Below are 16,021 nucleotides of genomic sequence, written 5' to 3' on the forward strand. Positions count from 1 at the left end.
AATGGACCATTTTATCTGCTGCCCCAGGCCAGGACTCTAGGTAAATATTCATTCTATATGCAACTCCTGTTGGCACTAGTTTTGAAATATGCCCAGAATCCAGCCATGTTTAATCACCACTATCTATCTATATACCCAATCCAGGTACCATCATTGTTTGGCCTATTATAGCAGCTTCCAAACTAATCCTGCCATTTCCAACCCTGCCACATAGCAGCCAAAGGGGATCCTTCTAAAATCCCACCATGGCTGTCACCCTTCTGCCAAAAGTCTCCCAAGTCTTCCCCACTCCTCACCGAAAAATTCTAAGTCCTTACTTTGGCCTTCAAGCCCATGCATGATTCAGGGACCCAAAGTGGCTCTAACCTCATTTTCCATCCATTATCCTCCCATTTACTTGGGTCCAGTAAATGATGAATGATAAATTCATGTCAATAATCTAAAATTTAAAAAAATTTTTAAACTTAGAACAGGATTAAACAGCAAATTAAAAAAAAAAAAAAAAAAGAAGGAAAACCACCATGATTCCAGAGAGAGATTCATGGAAGAAAAGAAAAAGCTTTATTGTCAGTACTTTTAATGGTACTTTTTTCTACTTTTTGAATGGAGGACATTGATTTTCATTTTATACTGGGCCCCACAAATTATGTAGCTAAGTTTGGTACACATAAATACTCAGTAGAAGCTGTTTGAATCAATGAAGTCTCCCAAGTACCTAAAACATCACCTGAAACCTCACAGATGTCCAAGGAGTATCTGTGGAAGGTAATGCAGGTAATAAAGTGAAAGAAAAATACACAGCACAAATGTAAAAATAATGATCTCTAAACCAGGGTTCATGAAGTATACCTGCTCACTACTTCATCCAACTTGATCTTTCTGGACCTGCTATAGTTTGTGAAACAAGCACAGTCCTGAAAGAAGTGAATGATGACATATATACACAAGTACATTCACCTAAATATAAATCACCAAAAACAGTTCCCATACAATTCAATATAAAGGCAGTAGAGGTGTTGAAATCTGTATCAGGATTTCGAGGCCTGCATTTCACAAGTCCACACAGAATCTACTAGAACGCCAACTGACCACTTGGATGATCAGTTTTACATGTTAACTTGGCTAGGCTACCATGCTCAGATATTCAATCAAATACTAATCTAGGTACTGCCATGAAGGTACTTTGTGAATGTGGTTAAAGTCCATAATCAGTTGAATGGAAGTAAGAGAGATTATTTTAGATGATCTGGGTGGGCCTGATTAAATCAATTTACAGGCTTTAATATGTGAGCTGAGGCTTCCCTGAAGAAGAAATTCCACCTGTGAATAGCTATTTCAGTCTATGTCAGAGTTCCAGCCCACCCTTCCTGACAGCCTGCCCTAAGGATTTCAAACTTGCTTAGCCAGCCCCTACAATCACATAAGCCAACTCCTTGAATAAACCTCTTAATATATATCTCCTAGTACTTCTGTCTTTCTGACTTAACCCTAACTGATAAAGCCACGTTTTAGAATACAAAGTTGCCAGCTCTGATATTTTTTAAATGGGAGAGAGATTTGCACTTAGGTCTCCCAAGGAGTAGTGATTTGCAGTTTTTTAAATGTAAGGAAATCTTCATATTAATTGCATAAATGCAAGTCTTCATATTAATCTGGAAGTTTCTATCTTTGCTCTTAATTGATTCCAGTCCAAGAGGGTGCAGGTTTAGGGTTGCAAAGTGGTCTGGGAAGAGCAACAGAGATCCCTGGGAGGGACAGCTGAAGTTAGTTTGCCTCTGTGAGCAACTATATGGAGCTATGGGATGAAGATGATAAAGGGAGAGGGGCTCAGAAGACAAAGTCATGAGCAAGTGGGAACACTCTCCCTCGGCTGCCATTTTGATGGCGCTCTACGAGAGGTACATGAAATTGAAGCTCAACTCGGCCTGACTCGTGCCACACAGGAAGGTCCCAAAGATGGCACTAGAAGTGGCCGTGTTCTCATGCGGGTTGGACAGTCAAGCTGCCCAGAAGTTCTGACACTGTCTTCCTGTCCCCACTGTAATTCCTGTCAGAACCAAATGGTTCAATTACCAGGCACAGAGAGAGACTGGAAGTTACAGATGGGCACATGTAAGGCCCCCTTGCCTGGGAGCTAAGTAAAAGAAATAAGCTTAGGGATAGGAAAATAAGGGAGTTCAAATTCCAACTTCAACACAATGTGTGGTGTAACCTCAACTACATAATTCTACAGAGTTTGGGCATCTCCAGCCAGGTAGATAGCTGCCCTGTAATCACTCACCAATCCAACCACCCACCTTTACTCAACAACCCCACTCAGCCAGCACTGTGAGAGGCACAGCTCGAACAGAAATAAAATGTGAACCTCTGCTCGAAAGATTTCTCACAATCAATAGAGACTGTGAAATCAAATGACAACAATTCTACATGAGAAGTTCCTTACAAGAGCTAAAGAAAAAGGCTAAGACAATATTTGAAAGTGAAATAGAGAAAGTTTTTTTTAATGTCTTTAAAACATTAAAGAAAAAAAGTGTTTTTTTTTCTTTAATGGCATTGTCTTTTTTGTCCACTGTGAAAGGATGAAAGTAAAGAGGGAAATAAAATGTAGATTATGTGATGAATCATTGAGTCTACAACAATACATACTTTTACAGAAAATTAACATTTTTATGTAACTCTGAGTCTGTCTTGCAAACCTTCAGTGGTCGAAGTGCAATAGCTAAACCTGCTTCTGATAAGAACACTCTTCTGCCCCTCCCTTAGGGAAACTTCTCCACTACCATAGGCTGCTTTGTGAAATGGGGCTGTCATTCATAATTCCCCACCCCCTAACATTGGGAAAGAATACGTGACACAGGCTGACCATCGGAGTAACCCCATGTACCTGGCCAAAGGAATTGGTTCAGATGAAACTCAAGACTGGCTGAACAGAATCACCTGGGAGGTTGATATGTAGGGTTTTTGCTAAAAGGGGGTAAAGAGTTCAGAGCTGCTGCTGACCTTCTCTTCCCACGAGGTCCATCGGTGAATGATAAGACCACACAGAGACAACAGGAGAGCTTAGAAATGGAAAGTCACAGACGACAAAGCTGAGCCCCTGGATCCAGCTGCATCTGACTCAGATCTATCCACAGCCTTACTGACAGAATGAACCAATACAGTGCCTTTTATGCTTAAGTGAGCTTGAGTTAGGTGTCTGATCCAAAAAATTCAGAGTCTCACCAATACAAAACTGCTTTTTAATAAAAAATCATCTGTAAAAATAAAACGGAGATAAAAGTTTTAAAAGGCCCTCATAAATGTTAATCTGCATGAATGAACAGCAACATTATCTTTAAAAAAAAAATAGCGAATCCTGCACTTAGTTATTGGAATAGGCTGAGCCGTGATGACCAGGCACCAAATAATAACCCAAAGAAAGTATTTCAGTCCCTAGTTATTAATACTTAAGGCAAAGCTCTCTGAGCTACTGCCAAAAGAAGAGGAATCCCAAGTCTCAAGAGACAGTCGAATACTGTACCTGCAATAATACACAATTCTTGCTGAGTAGCCAAGACCCATTTGCTATAACCGACTCTGTCAGAACTGCATGGCCTTATACTTCCTGGGCCTCAGTTTTCTCATCTGTCAACTCTAAAATGCTTGTTATGACCAGTCAAAAATAATATCACTTGTGCTTTGCATGGACATACAAGTGCAGTAAAGATAATGCAACCTCAAATAACACAATCCAGTAGCATCATAAAAAGGCAACACAAGAGCAATCTAATAGAGTAGCTTGGAAAAGCTACAGTCCCCGAATGACGGATGCACAGGGTTCCATAAAGAAAATGCGTTATTCATTCTTAAAGAAGGGACGTGAATAGTATTGTAGAAAATTAGGGCACTGCCTAGGACAAATTAAACAAAGCTCTGCTTTCTACATTTGGTGCTTTATGTGCGATCCTAAAATAGAGCCTCTAAATCGAGCCCCATTATGCAGATGGGGTAATCGCATGCCCTGTATAATTTTACAGTTGGTGCTTCCCACTCCTATTCAGACATTAATCTCTGACAGTTTAGCAGGCAGAGATTTACATATTTTACCAATTCAAATCCAGCGTATCTCACCTTTGTATTGATTCTGCATCCAAAATACAGAACTTCTTTGGAAGGCAAATCCTGCCTCCTCTTTTTCTAAGATAACTGGAACACTGCCTTCACACAAATTAGAGGGAAGGCATTAAAGGTTTTAATCCCTGGCTCACCTTTGCATTTTGAAGGCTGACTAAAATGGTCAGTTTTAACTTGCAAATTACTGATTCAGTAATGCCCTAATCAAGCTTCAAAAATATTGCAAATGTTCTCAAGAGAACCGCAAGGAACAAGTGGGTGAATGGAATTAATGGAAGAATACTCAGTACCCCAAACAAATGTTAATTTGTACAAGTGTACAAAAATCAGTAGGGCTTTGACTTTCTACGCATAATCGTTTTATTACTTTAGGGTTCTGTAAGAATCAGTGGAACTCAGTTGTGCTTTCCTTACATTGTATACCACTTGTCTTTTAAAATAACAAGTGTATTCAGGCCCCACATATGAATAAAGAAACAGGTGTGATGACTTTTGTGTCCTTTAATAAATTAGATCTAATAACCTTTTGCTTCTATTTAATGTATATTCTCAGAGTTCTGCTTTTAAATATTTATTCTAGCACTTTTACCAAAAAAATCCCATAAAAATGAGAAAAATATGTTGTTAAATAAACAGCAAATGATTTGTTAGATGATTAGGAGTAATTACGTGAGTGAATAAAAGAAAATTTTACTTAAATTCAACTTTCATTTAAACACATTTTAGTGCAAAGGTTTTGTTTGTTAGTTTTTGTCCTTTTTAAAAGTAAAGCAGGGTTGGATAATCTCCCCATTTCTAGTAGGCATATACAAAATTGCACTATTTTATTTCAAGAATTAAATTTTTAATGCAATTTGTGCTGATCTGGTATTTCAAGAAAAGAAAGACATACACCAATTTGGCATGAAGCTTCTTGCTGCAAATTATCCTAGTAACTGCCATGTTCCAAAAAGTTACAGCTTAAAGGCCTACATCCAGATATTCATAAATTTAAAAGACTGTCTATATCTATTAAACTGATAGCTATTATTAAACTAACTTAAAATACTCATGTTCACACACCCATATTTATTCATGCAGTTTTAATTATGGAAGATTTCTTTTGAACATCACAGATTCTCTCAAGAGATTATGTGGGAGAAGCATAAAAATAACTCCATGCCCACAGAGTATGCAAAAAGCCCCCAAGACTTGTGAAAGACTCACTCAGGGGAGTGTGTGTATATGTGTTTGCGTGTGTGTATCTACTTATTTACTTTTTGTTACTGATCTGAAATACATACATATGCACATACAAACAAAAAAAATACCTATGTGCTGTATCCCTAGCTTCAGTGGTTTCTGTAATTTTCTAAACTATTTTTGTATATGTTAACAAACAATTTATTGTTGAACACAGGTTGCAAGCTCACAGCCTGAAGGCATACTTAGCCTGTAAATAAGTTTTATTTGATTCACAGACTGCTTTATGATCAAAATTTGAAGTAGTATTCAAAAACTGAGATACATATGATTAAAATCTGCATTTCTACTTCTCTTGAAAGATCAGAATATCTACAAAAGCAACTTGCATTCCCTCAGGGCAACAATGAGTTCCAGCTGGTTGTTGCAAACGCCCTTATTTACTTAGGCGTTTTCCTCTGCAATTCACCATGGTCCCTCCTTCCCCCAGTGCCAGATTTCCCTTCTATACTAAAGACCAGTGGGACTACCCTGGTGGCTCAATGGTTAAGAATCCCCCTGCCAATTCAGGGGACACGGGTTCAATCCCTGGTCCGGGAAAATCCCACATGCCGCAGAGCAACAAAACCCGTGCGCCGCAACTACTGAGCCTGCGCTCTAGAGCCCACGAGCCACAACTACTGAAGCCCTTGAGCCCTAGAGCCTGCGCGCTGCAACTACTGAGACCATGCACCGCAACTACCGAGGCTGCGTGCTGCCTGCATGCCTAGAGCCCATGCTCCACAACAAGAGAAGCCACCACAATGAGAAGCCTGCACACTGTAATGAAGAGTAGCCCCCACTCGCCACAACTAGGGATAGCCCATGTGCAGCAACGAAGACCCAATGCAGCCAAAAATAAAAAATAAATAAATAAAGACCAGTGACTATTTATGCCTTACCAACTTCACTCCTATACTTGCTTGACCCTTACAGGCATCTGAATTTGCAACCCCTGATGGAAAACGACAAATGCTAGGAGCATAGAACAAAAATTCCACCCACTCATGAAAAAAATTCAAGTACAGTTGAATTAACCCGTATCTATATTTAAATTATGAATATTCAACTAACAGAGTGTGAGTGAATGATAGAGAGAAGTATTAATAAAATGGGCCAATTGTCTGGTCATTCCACATAATTAAGTATGGGATAGGAATAAGCATTTAGAAATCTGTTCTTCTCTAAGTTATTCCCACATGCTCCTGGTGGTATGAGTGTCTTATTGCACTGAATTCAATTAAACTGCTAAAGATCAATGTTTTTTACTTCGGTTTCAATCCAGATGGAGTAACAGGAACCAAATAGATCCTGCCACCTAAAACAACCAAATAAACTAGAAAAAAAAATATGAAGCAACAGTTTGTGAGACACTGGATATCAGGCAATGAAGGACAGTGATCTCTGAAAGATGTGACACAAATGAGATAAGTTATACAATTGTCCAGCTTACTACCTTGAGGGAGTCTGCAGGCTGCCATGAAGGGAGGAGAAGGGCCCAGCAGAGTCCCTGAGCTAAAGGTGACAGAGATGAAAGCCCAGGGAGACAAATAAAAGGGGATATCTGCACACAGAGAGAACTTTGGAAATCTGCAGCGTGTCCCCTTAAATATTCAGTTGTGTACTAATCAGAGCATACATGAAAGGAAACTAACCAAAGGAAAAGAACCACTGGAAAGAACTAGAGATGAACGTGCTGGTGCTCACACAGAACCAGCAATATTGTCTGTTTCCACCAATGAATGGAAAAACTCATGAGTCATAGGGCACTGGGTAGAGTACTCAATGTCTAGTCACAGTAGTAGGAAATAATTAGCACTAGACTAAATGCCACTCTGATTTCACCTGCAAATCTTTAAAAGATGATCCAAAATAATCAAAGTACTTCAGAGTAATTTACCTGAATTCCACAAAAATTGTTGAAAAATATTTATAGGATTACAAAAATATCCAGCAACCAACAAGGTAAAATTCAAAATGTCTAACATCCAATCAAAAATCACCAGGCATGCAAAAAGGCAGGAAAATAGAACCCATAATAGAGACAAATCAATTAATAAAAACCAGCCAAAAATGACATAGATGTTATAATGACCCGGTAAAGACATTAAAACTGTATTTCATATATTCCAAAAGGTAAGTAGAGATATTGAAGATATAAAAAGATCCAAATTTAACTTCTAAAGATAAAAACTATAATGGTAAAGGGGAAAAGCACACTGGGTGCTACTAACAGATTCCATTATAGAAAAAAAACATTGGTGAACTTGGAGACATAACAATAGAAACTATTCAAAATGAAACAGAGAGAAAAGAAGAAAAAAAATGCATCAAGGAGCTAAGGGACAACTTCAAATATCCTGATATATGTATAACTGGAGCCCCAGAGGAGAAGTAAGGAAAAACAAGAAAAAAACTGAGGAAACAGCTAGAAATTTTCTAAATTTGAGGAAATTATAAACCCACAAATACAAGAATCTCAATAAGCCCCAAGCAGAAGAAATAGAAGAAAATTACACCACAGCAAATCAAGAATTCTGGGTATAGAATGAAGGTAAAATAAAATTGAAACAATTCATTGCCAGTGGACCTTTTCTAGAAGAAATGTTAAAGAAAGTCAGTTGGGCAAAAGAAAAGATGAAAATATAGATCTATAAAAGGGAATGAAGAGCAGAGAAGAGGGTAACTATATGGACTAATAAGTTTCTTTCTTATAATTTAAAATTCATTCAAAGATAATGAATAATTATAATTTATAATAATTATCAGATAATTTTGACTATTCAAAATTACTAAAAATAATAACAATGTGGTACGGGATTTTAGCAGATATAAAAGTAAGATGTATTGCCACACTAGTACAATGGTCAGAAAAGGTAAAAATGGAAGTATACTATAGTAAGGATCTAACAGTATATATGACGTGGTTTAATATCATCTGAAGGTAGGTTGTAATAAGTTAAAGGTGTATACTATAAACCATAAAGCAATGACTAAAATAACAAACCAAAGAGTTATATATAAGTATAAAGAAGATAAAATGGAATCATAAAAAGAAGGCAGAAATAGAGGAAAAAGTTAACCAAAAAAAAGATAAGACAAATAGAAAACAAATAAGATAAAAGATTTAAAATTAAATGTGTCAACAATTGTATAAAATGTAAATGGCCTAAATATCCCACATAAAAGAAATATATAGCGAGATTGAATCAAAAACAAAACCCAACTCTAGGCTGCCTATAAGAAATTCACTCTAAAAATGAAGAAGCAAATAAATATGATAGACCACAAGGATAAGTAGTAGACAAAAAACACAAATACGGTTGGCAATTTCAATACTGCTCTCTCCAAAATTGATAGAATGAGTAGATAGAAAAGCTGTAAGGATATAGAAGATTTGAATAGCACCATCAACCAACCTAACATGACTGATAATTATAAACCACTTTACCAAAAAACAGAATTCAAGTGTACATAAAACATTTACCAAGACAGACAAAATGCTGAGCCTCAAAAAAAGTAAGTTTAGGATTCAAGCTATACAAAGTAATAACAGAAAAATACCTGTAAATTTTCCAAATATATGTAAACTATATAGCACACTTCTAAATAACCCATGGATGAAAGAATAAATCAAGAGGTAAAACAGAAATTAGTTTGAACTGAATGAAAATGAAAACATAATACATCAAAAATTCTAGGATGCCACTAAAATGGTACTTAAGGGAAATTTTATAGCATAAATGCCAGTATTAGAAATATTAGAAATAGATTAGAACTGTAGAAGAAAGTTCTCTATTCAACAAACTCAGCTTCAAACTCAAGAAAAAAAAGCAAAGAATAAATGAAACCCAAAAGTAAGTAAAAGAAACCAAATAATAAAGACAAAGGAGAAATCAATGAAATATGACACAGAAAATCAATACAATCAACACAGTGGCCTATCTTCAAGTTCACTTATTTTTCCTTTGGTTGGGTCGAGTCTACTGATGAGTTCATTAAATTCTGTCTTCATCTCTGTTACTCTGTTGTTGCTGTTTTTGTTCTTGTTTTCCCTAGCAGTTTCATTTGATTCTTTCTTACAGTTTCTCTTTGCTGAAATTCCCCATATGTTCATGTATGCCCTCACTTTTTTCTCTAGAGCCTTTGATATACTAATGACAGTTATTTTAAACTCCATACTCAGGTCGCCACTGAGTCTGGTTTCACTAATGGCTTTGTCTCCTCACCATGGAGAAGACAAATTGTTTTTTCTCTTGATTTTTTGCACATCTTATATTTTTTACTGAATTCTAGACATCATTTCAGTAGTGTAGTAAATGCATTTATACCGGAAATGGACCACATTCCTTCTACAGCTTAGTGAGCACTGGTGCAGTGTGTCAAGTCAGTCTAGCCTGGAAATCGTCTGGGTTGGGGCTTTATTGCTGTAGTACAGACTTCAATTCCACCAGCATTTCTTTGTCTTCAGGATAGGGTCTAGTTTCCTGGGAAGAATGTCTCAATACTCGTGCTCCACCCTCAGCTTTCAGACTCCTCTGTACACCTGAGTGAGAGAGTCTCTCTTGACACTTCTTCCCTGCCCCTAAAGGTTGACTGAAATTTCTTGATACTAGGTGCTTTCTAGGGCATGTCCTGTGTCCTTTAGTCTTGGAAATCATGCTCTCAATGGTCTTGACTTTGCTACAAGGGACCTCTACTGTTCTGGATCCAGGCTGGTTTCCCACCTTTCCCCTAGATGTAGAGGATTTTTTCTTTTCCTCTCCACAATTTACAATGGGTCTTCACCTATGCACAATGGGTCTTCACCTTCAACCACCATTTCTTGACTCCTTCACCTATACCTTCACCTAAGGTAGGATTTGCCACCCTACCTTAACTGTGAAATCTTATGCTTCTTAGGGAGAAGACTGAGGTGAGGCTTTGTGCCTGATAACCACATGTCAAGGGAGGCTTGCTCTGGCCTGTAGCCTGCCTCTCAATCCCTCTCCTGAGCTCCAGTGGCAGTCAGTTTAGAGAAGCCTGCAAGACGGTGTGACTCCCCCATGGGTATACAGCCACCGTGGGTTCTATACTCTTGTGGTAGCCCATAATTGACCTTTAGAAAATTGTTAATAATTTTAGCTGAATTTTTCTTTCCTTCTTGTATCACAGGCCATCTTCCTCCCATCCTCTTCCACATGTGAGCCATAACTCATATGTAGTCGCTTTTTGGAGGTCTTATCCTCTGTATATTGCAGGCTGGTTGGATGTACTATGACCCTGGCTCTTTGATGGATTCAAGAGAAGCTATGATTTTATAAACTATCTGACTTTTTCCTGTTGATACGATGAAAGTGATGCATCCTAGGCAAAGGCATAAGTCAATTCATATTTTTAATCAGTTAAAAACTAAGTGCACCGAAGAATGCTTTGTGTTTGGGAGATACACATAAAATGTTGTGAAGTGCATATTAGCATCATCTATCATTTCCAAAGGTCCTTTCCTCCAGACTCTGTTTCTTTCCATCTCAGATGTTTACGGTTTCACCAATGCTGACTACTATCTGATTGTGGTCAGTTTCTTATCTCCCTTCTCAGATACCTCTTCTTAGAGATATATTGGTCCTATCCTCCCTCATAAATAAACATAGAAACATAAGCCATAAACTCTGTGGGAGGAACTAGCCAGCAATACAGACTACACCTTTCAGATGAACTAGACCAACTACCTCATTTCACTGATGAAGAAAACAAAGCCCAGAGAAGTGAAGATTATGTAAGATTCCGAAGAACTGTTTCTCACATTCTCCCAAGGGACTACATTCGGGCCCTGAGTATGGCCCCAGGGGCACCTAAATGTTCCCATTTGAAATGCTTGGCTTTATGGTGTCAGTAAATACCTTGCTCCACAGGACCTTGCAGATAAATGTTCTGAACACAAAGACATTTACATCTACACACATTTGGTTTTATTTTCACTTCATTTTTGCCAGACAAAATTCCTCTATAGGACAATGTTTTGGTTGATGCAGGATTGAACATTATCTTGGCAGGTTGGAAGGAAACTTAAAATAATTTTGTGCCCAGGCTTCAAATGGTCAGGAAGGTGACAAGACAGAGCTTTGGCAAGACCAGAGTTTGCTTTGATCAGGGGTCAGTGGAGAGCGCTACACTGCAGAGTCATCTACAGAGGACTGAGAATTCATTTGCTATACATGATACCTTTAGGAGAGTTTTTTAAAAAGAGCAAAAATTAATACACATTGAGGGAGACAGCAACTTTAATATTTTGTTGACTGTCCTCTCAATTATGATCACATCTATAAAGGCTTTTCTGAAACTCCTTACCTCCCAGCCCGGGTAGAATTAACCTCTCTGTCTGCTTTATGCTTGAACCATACCTGTACAATAGTGAGTATCTGCACACCACCTATAACATCTGAACGTACTGTTTACAAGGTTGTCTTTTCTTTGTAATCCTCGTCCCTCACAAAGCACCTGACGCAGAGCAGTCACGAAATAAATATTTAATGAATAAATGAATGATTAAGTGAGTAAAGAAAAACAACATAATTGGAATTTAAAAACAAAGCCATCAAACTACACATACGCCCAAATCACCCTGTTCTCATCTTCCTTCTCTTCCTTTCATTTCTTGACTCCACACCACAGCTCACTACCATCAACTAGACTGTTGCGTTCTGAAAATCACCTTGGTAATGATCTCTGGTCCAAGTCCACGACCAGACCACAATCCAGCCTCACGTGTAGGATGCTGACAACTCTCCCCAAAGGAACCATTACTACTGGCCATACTTGGTTCCCAGAAATCACACAAATTTCCTTGGAAAGGAAGGGCTCCATGCCTGCAGCCCCTAAAGATCCAATATGTAGGAGATACAGGCCATCTCTCAGGCCAGTCTCACCAAACTACAACAGCAGAAAAGGCTCATCTCCACCCAGTCCTGGCAGAGATGGCAAACCATTTCAATGAGGAAAATGACTCCTTCTTGAGTAACAGCCAAAAGGTCCAAACATCTGAAGAGGGGTTTTCTGCTGTTCTCCAAATGGTTCAAGAATGGAATTTCCTTTCTTACTCCAGGGAACCCACAAGCAAATGTCAACTATGTTATCAACGCAGCATATGTAAGAAAACAAGGAAACAGTAGGAGGAAGAGAGGGAGGGAGAGGACAATTATTTAGAAAAGTCTTCATCAAAAAAATAAAATAAAGAAAGGAAAAAAGAAAAGAAAGAAAAAAAAAGAAAGAAAAAAGAGAAAAGAAAAGAAGAAAAAAAAAGAAAAAAAAAAGAAAAAAGAAAGAAAAAAGAAAAAAAGAAAAGAAGCCCTACTTCTCTAGGGCTGCCATAACAAAGTACCAAAAAGAAACAACAGAAATGTATTGTCTAACAGTTCTGGAGTCAAGAAGCCCCAAATCAAGGTGTCAACAGGGCCATGGTCTCTTTGGCAGCTTGAGGGGAGAATCCTTCCCTCCTTCTTCTAGCTTCTGGAGTCTGCTGGTGAGCCCTGGCATTCCTTGGCTAGCAGATGCATCACTCCAGGCACATGGCTGCCTTCTCTGTGTGTCTTCACATCACGTTCCCTCTGTGTACATCTGTCTCTGAATCCACATTTCCCTTTTTTGTAAGGACACCATAGTGGATTAGGTCCCATCCCAATGACCTCAGTTTAACTTGATGACCTCTGCAAAGACCCTATTTCTAAATAAGGTCACATTCTCAAGCAACAGGGATGAGGACTTCCACATGTCTTTTTTGAGGGAGGAGCAGGCACAATTCAGCCCGTAACAGAAAGAGAAGGTGCTCACCACGTGGACTCTTCATGGTTTCAAGCTTATCTGGGCACAGATATTTCACTGGCCACTGCCAGTCAGTATTACTTGTTTTCACTGCACCTGAACCCAAGGTAATGCTAAATGCCTCAGGACCAGACAAAGAAAGTGGGCAGGACTTGCCCTGGGCTCGTCTGAGTTCAGTGGATCTGAATCTGAGTCTAAACTGCACAGTCATGAAAATGCCAGTGGTTCAATAAGCAGCCCTGGCCCCCTGAAGAAGCAATTCTACCCTGTGGTTAGTCTGTTTTCTAAGAGCTCTTGAAGGCAAACTGCACCTGATACTTGTCAGCTTTCATTACCACCTTGTGCCCTACCAGCTCTGACCTCGCTGGAACTGGAACACAATAAAGAACACATCTCAAACCTGTGCTGGTTTATTTTGACATTTATTCATTAATCCTCTCATTTGTTGAATCAGAGACTCTGCTGGGTATACAGTGTTGAATAAGACAAGCATGCTTCCTGTATTCATGGAGCTGAACTTCAACCAGGGAGACTGACATTGAGGAAATAAGAGTTCCCCCATTCCAAACAAAAACCATTCGTCACCTTTCTTCCTATTATTCGAGTCACAAAGTGCTAAGAAAGCCTACAGCTGACACTCCTGGTGCCCTGCCTTTAGCCCTAAGGCCTTCCCATGTCTGGCTGCCCTGTAACTTCACCGTCAGTACCTGCTTCTCTCTGCCAGGGGCCTTTCCCAAAGACAAAGAAGCAAGTGCAGTGGATGAACATCGTTGGGAGTCCTCAGTCAGTGAATGACAGAGAGTCAGAGTATAAATACCCCAGCTCCCCATCCTTACAAGTGGTTGAACTCTGAGTTGGGGGTACTTTTTTGTTTCAGTTTGGCTTTAGGCTTGGTTTTTCACATTTCTGAGAACTTCCCGCAGGATTAAGCTTGATAACATAGCTCACTGCCTCCTCTCCTTTCCTGCCCCACCTCCCTGCTCCCGACCAATGTTTCCTGAACTTCCCAAAAGGCTACTTGCACTTAAATCTCAGGGTCTATTTCTGGAAGAACCCAAACTATTATAAAACCTAATTTCCCTTTAATTCATTTTTATTCAATTCACAAACTACTGATTACAGGCATTCTATTGGTACTTGATAACATTATGAAGTTCATAGTCAGATAAAGGAGAAAAAGCTGAAATACAACCAGCTTAAACACACAGCAGAAGGACTTCCGGGAAGATGGCGGAAGAGTAAGATGCAGAGATCACCTTCCTCCCCACAGATACACCAGAAATACACGTGGACCAGCTCCTACAGAACAACTACTGAACACTGGCAGAAGACCTCAGACCTCCCAAAAGGCAAGAAACCCCCCACGTACCTGGGTAGGGCAAAAGAAAAAAGAATAAACAGAGACAAAAGGATAGGGACCTGCACCAGTGGGAGGGAGCTGTGAAGGAGGAAAAGTTTCCACACACTAGAAGCCCCTTCGCGGGCGGAGACTGCGGCTGGCGGAGGGGGAAGCTTCGGAGCCGCGGAGGACAGCACAGCAACAGGGCTGCGGGGGGCAAAGCGGAGAGATTCCCGCACAGAGGATCAGGGCCGACCGGCACTCACCAGCCCGAGAGGCTCGTCTGCTCACCCGCCGGGGCGGGCGGGGCTTGGAGCTGAGGCTCGGGCTTCGGGCGGAGCGCCGGGAGAGGACTGGGGTTGGCGGAGTGAACACAGCCTGCAGGGGGCTAGTGCATCACGGCTAGCCGGGAGGGAGTCCGGGAAAAGTCTGGACCTGCCGAAGAGGCAAGAGACTTTTTCTTCCCTCTTTGTTTCCTGGTGCGCGAGGAGAGGGGATTAAGAGCGCTGCTTAAAGGAGCTCCAGGGACGGGCGCGAGCCGCGGCTAAAAGCGCAGACCCCAGAGACGGGCATAAGATGCTAAGGCTGCTGCTGCCGCCACCAAGAAGCCTGTGTGCGAGCACAGGTCACTATCCACGCCCCTCTTCTGGGGAACCTGTGCAGCCCCCCACTGTCAGGGTCCTGGGATCCAGGGACAACTTCCCAGGGAGAATTCACGGCACGCCTCAGGCTGGTGCAACGTCACACTGGCCTCTGCCGCTGCAGGCCCGCCCCTCAATCCGTGCCCAAATCAGCTGCTCCTTTAACCCCCTCCTCTCTGAGCGAAGAACAGATGCCCCCCCCCCCCCCCCCCCCGCGACCTACATGAAGAGGCGGGGCCAAATCCAAAGCTGAGCCCTAGGAGCTGTGCAAACAAAGAAGAGAAAGGGAAATCTCTCCCAGCAGCCTCAGGAGCAGCGGATTAAAGCTCCACAATCAACTTGATGTACCTGCATCTGTGGAAGACATGAATAGACAACCAATCATCCCAAATTAAGGAGGTGGGCTTTGAAAGCAAGATTTATTATTTTTTCCCCTTTTCCTCTTTTTGTGAGTTTGTACGTGTATGCTTCTGTGTGAGATTTTGTCTGTATAGCTTTGCTTCCACCATTTGTTCTAGGGTTCTATCCATCCATTTTTCTTTGTTTTTTAATTTTTTTTTCTCTTAATTATTTTTTTATTTTAATAATTTTATTATATTTTATCTTATTTTATTTTACTTTATCTTCTTCTTTTATTCCTTCCCTCCTTCCTTCCTTCCTCCCTCCCTCCTTTCTTTCTTTCTTTCTTTCTACTACTACTAATTCTTTCTTTCTACTTTCTCTCCCTTTTATTCTGAGCCGTGTGGATGAAAGGCTCTTGGTGCTGCAGCCAGGAGTCAGTGCTGTGCCTCTGAGGTGGGAGAGCCAACTTCAGGACACTGGTCCACAAGAGACATCCCAGCTCCACATAATATCAAACGGCGAAAATCTCCCAGAGATCTCCATCTCAACACCAGCACCCAGCTTC

General features: G+C 40.3%; 1 protein-coding gene across 1 annotated transcript in view; it reads right to left on the reverse strand.

The window, feature by feature from the left end:
• The window catches only part of PID1 (phosphotyrosine interaction domain containing 1), a 257,948-nt gene that overhangs the window by 143,235 nt on the left and 98,692 nt on the right, over positions 1-16,021 (reverse strand). The gene's annotated exons all lie outside the window — the stretch shown is intronic.

The sequence above is a fragment of the Orcinus orca genome, chromosome 7, assembly GCF_937001465.1.
Source record: "Orcinus orca chromosome 7, mOrcOrc1.1, whole genome shotgun sequence".
NCBI lineage: Eukaryota > Metazoa > Chordata > Mammalia > Artiodactyla > Delphinidae > Orcinus > Orcinus orca.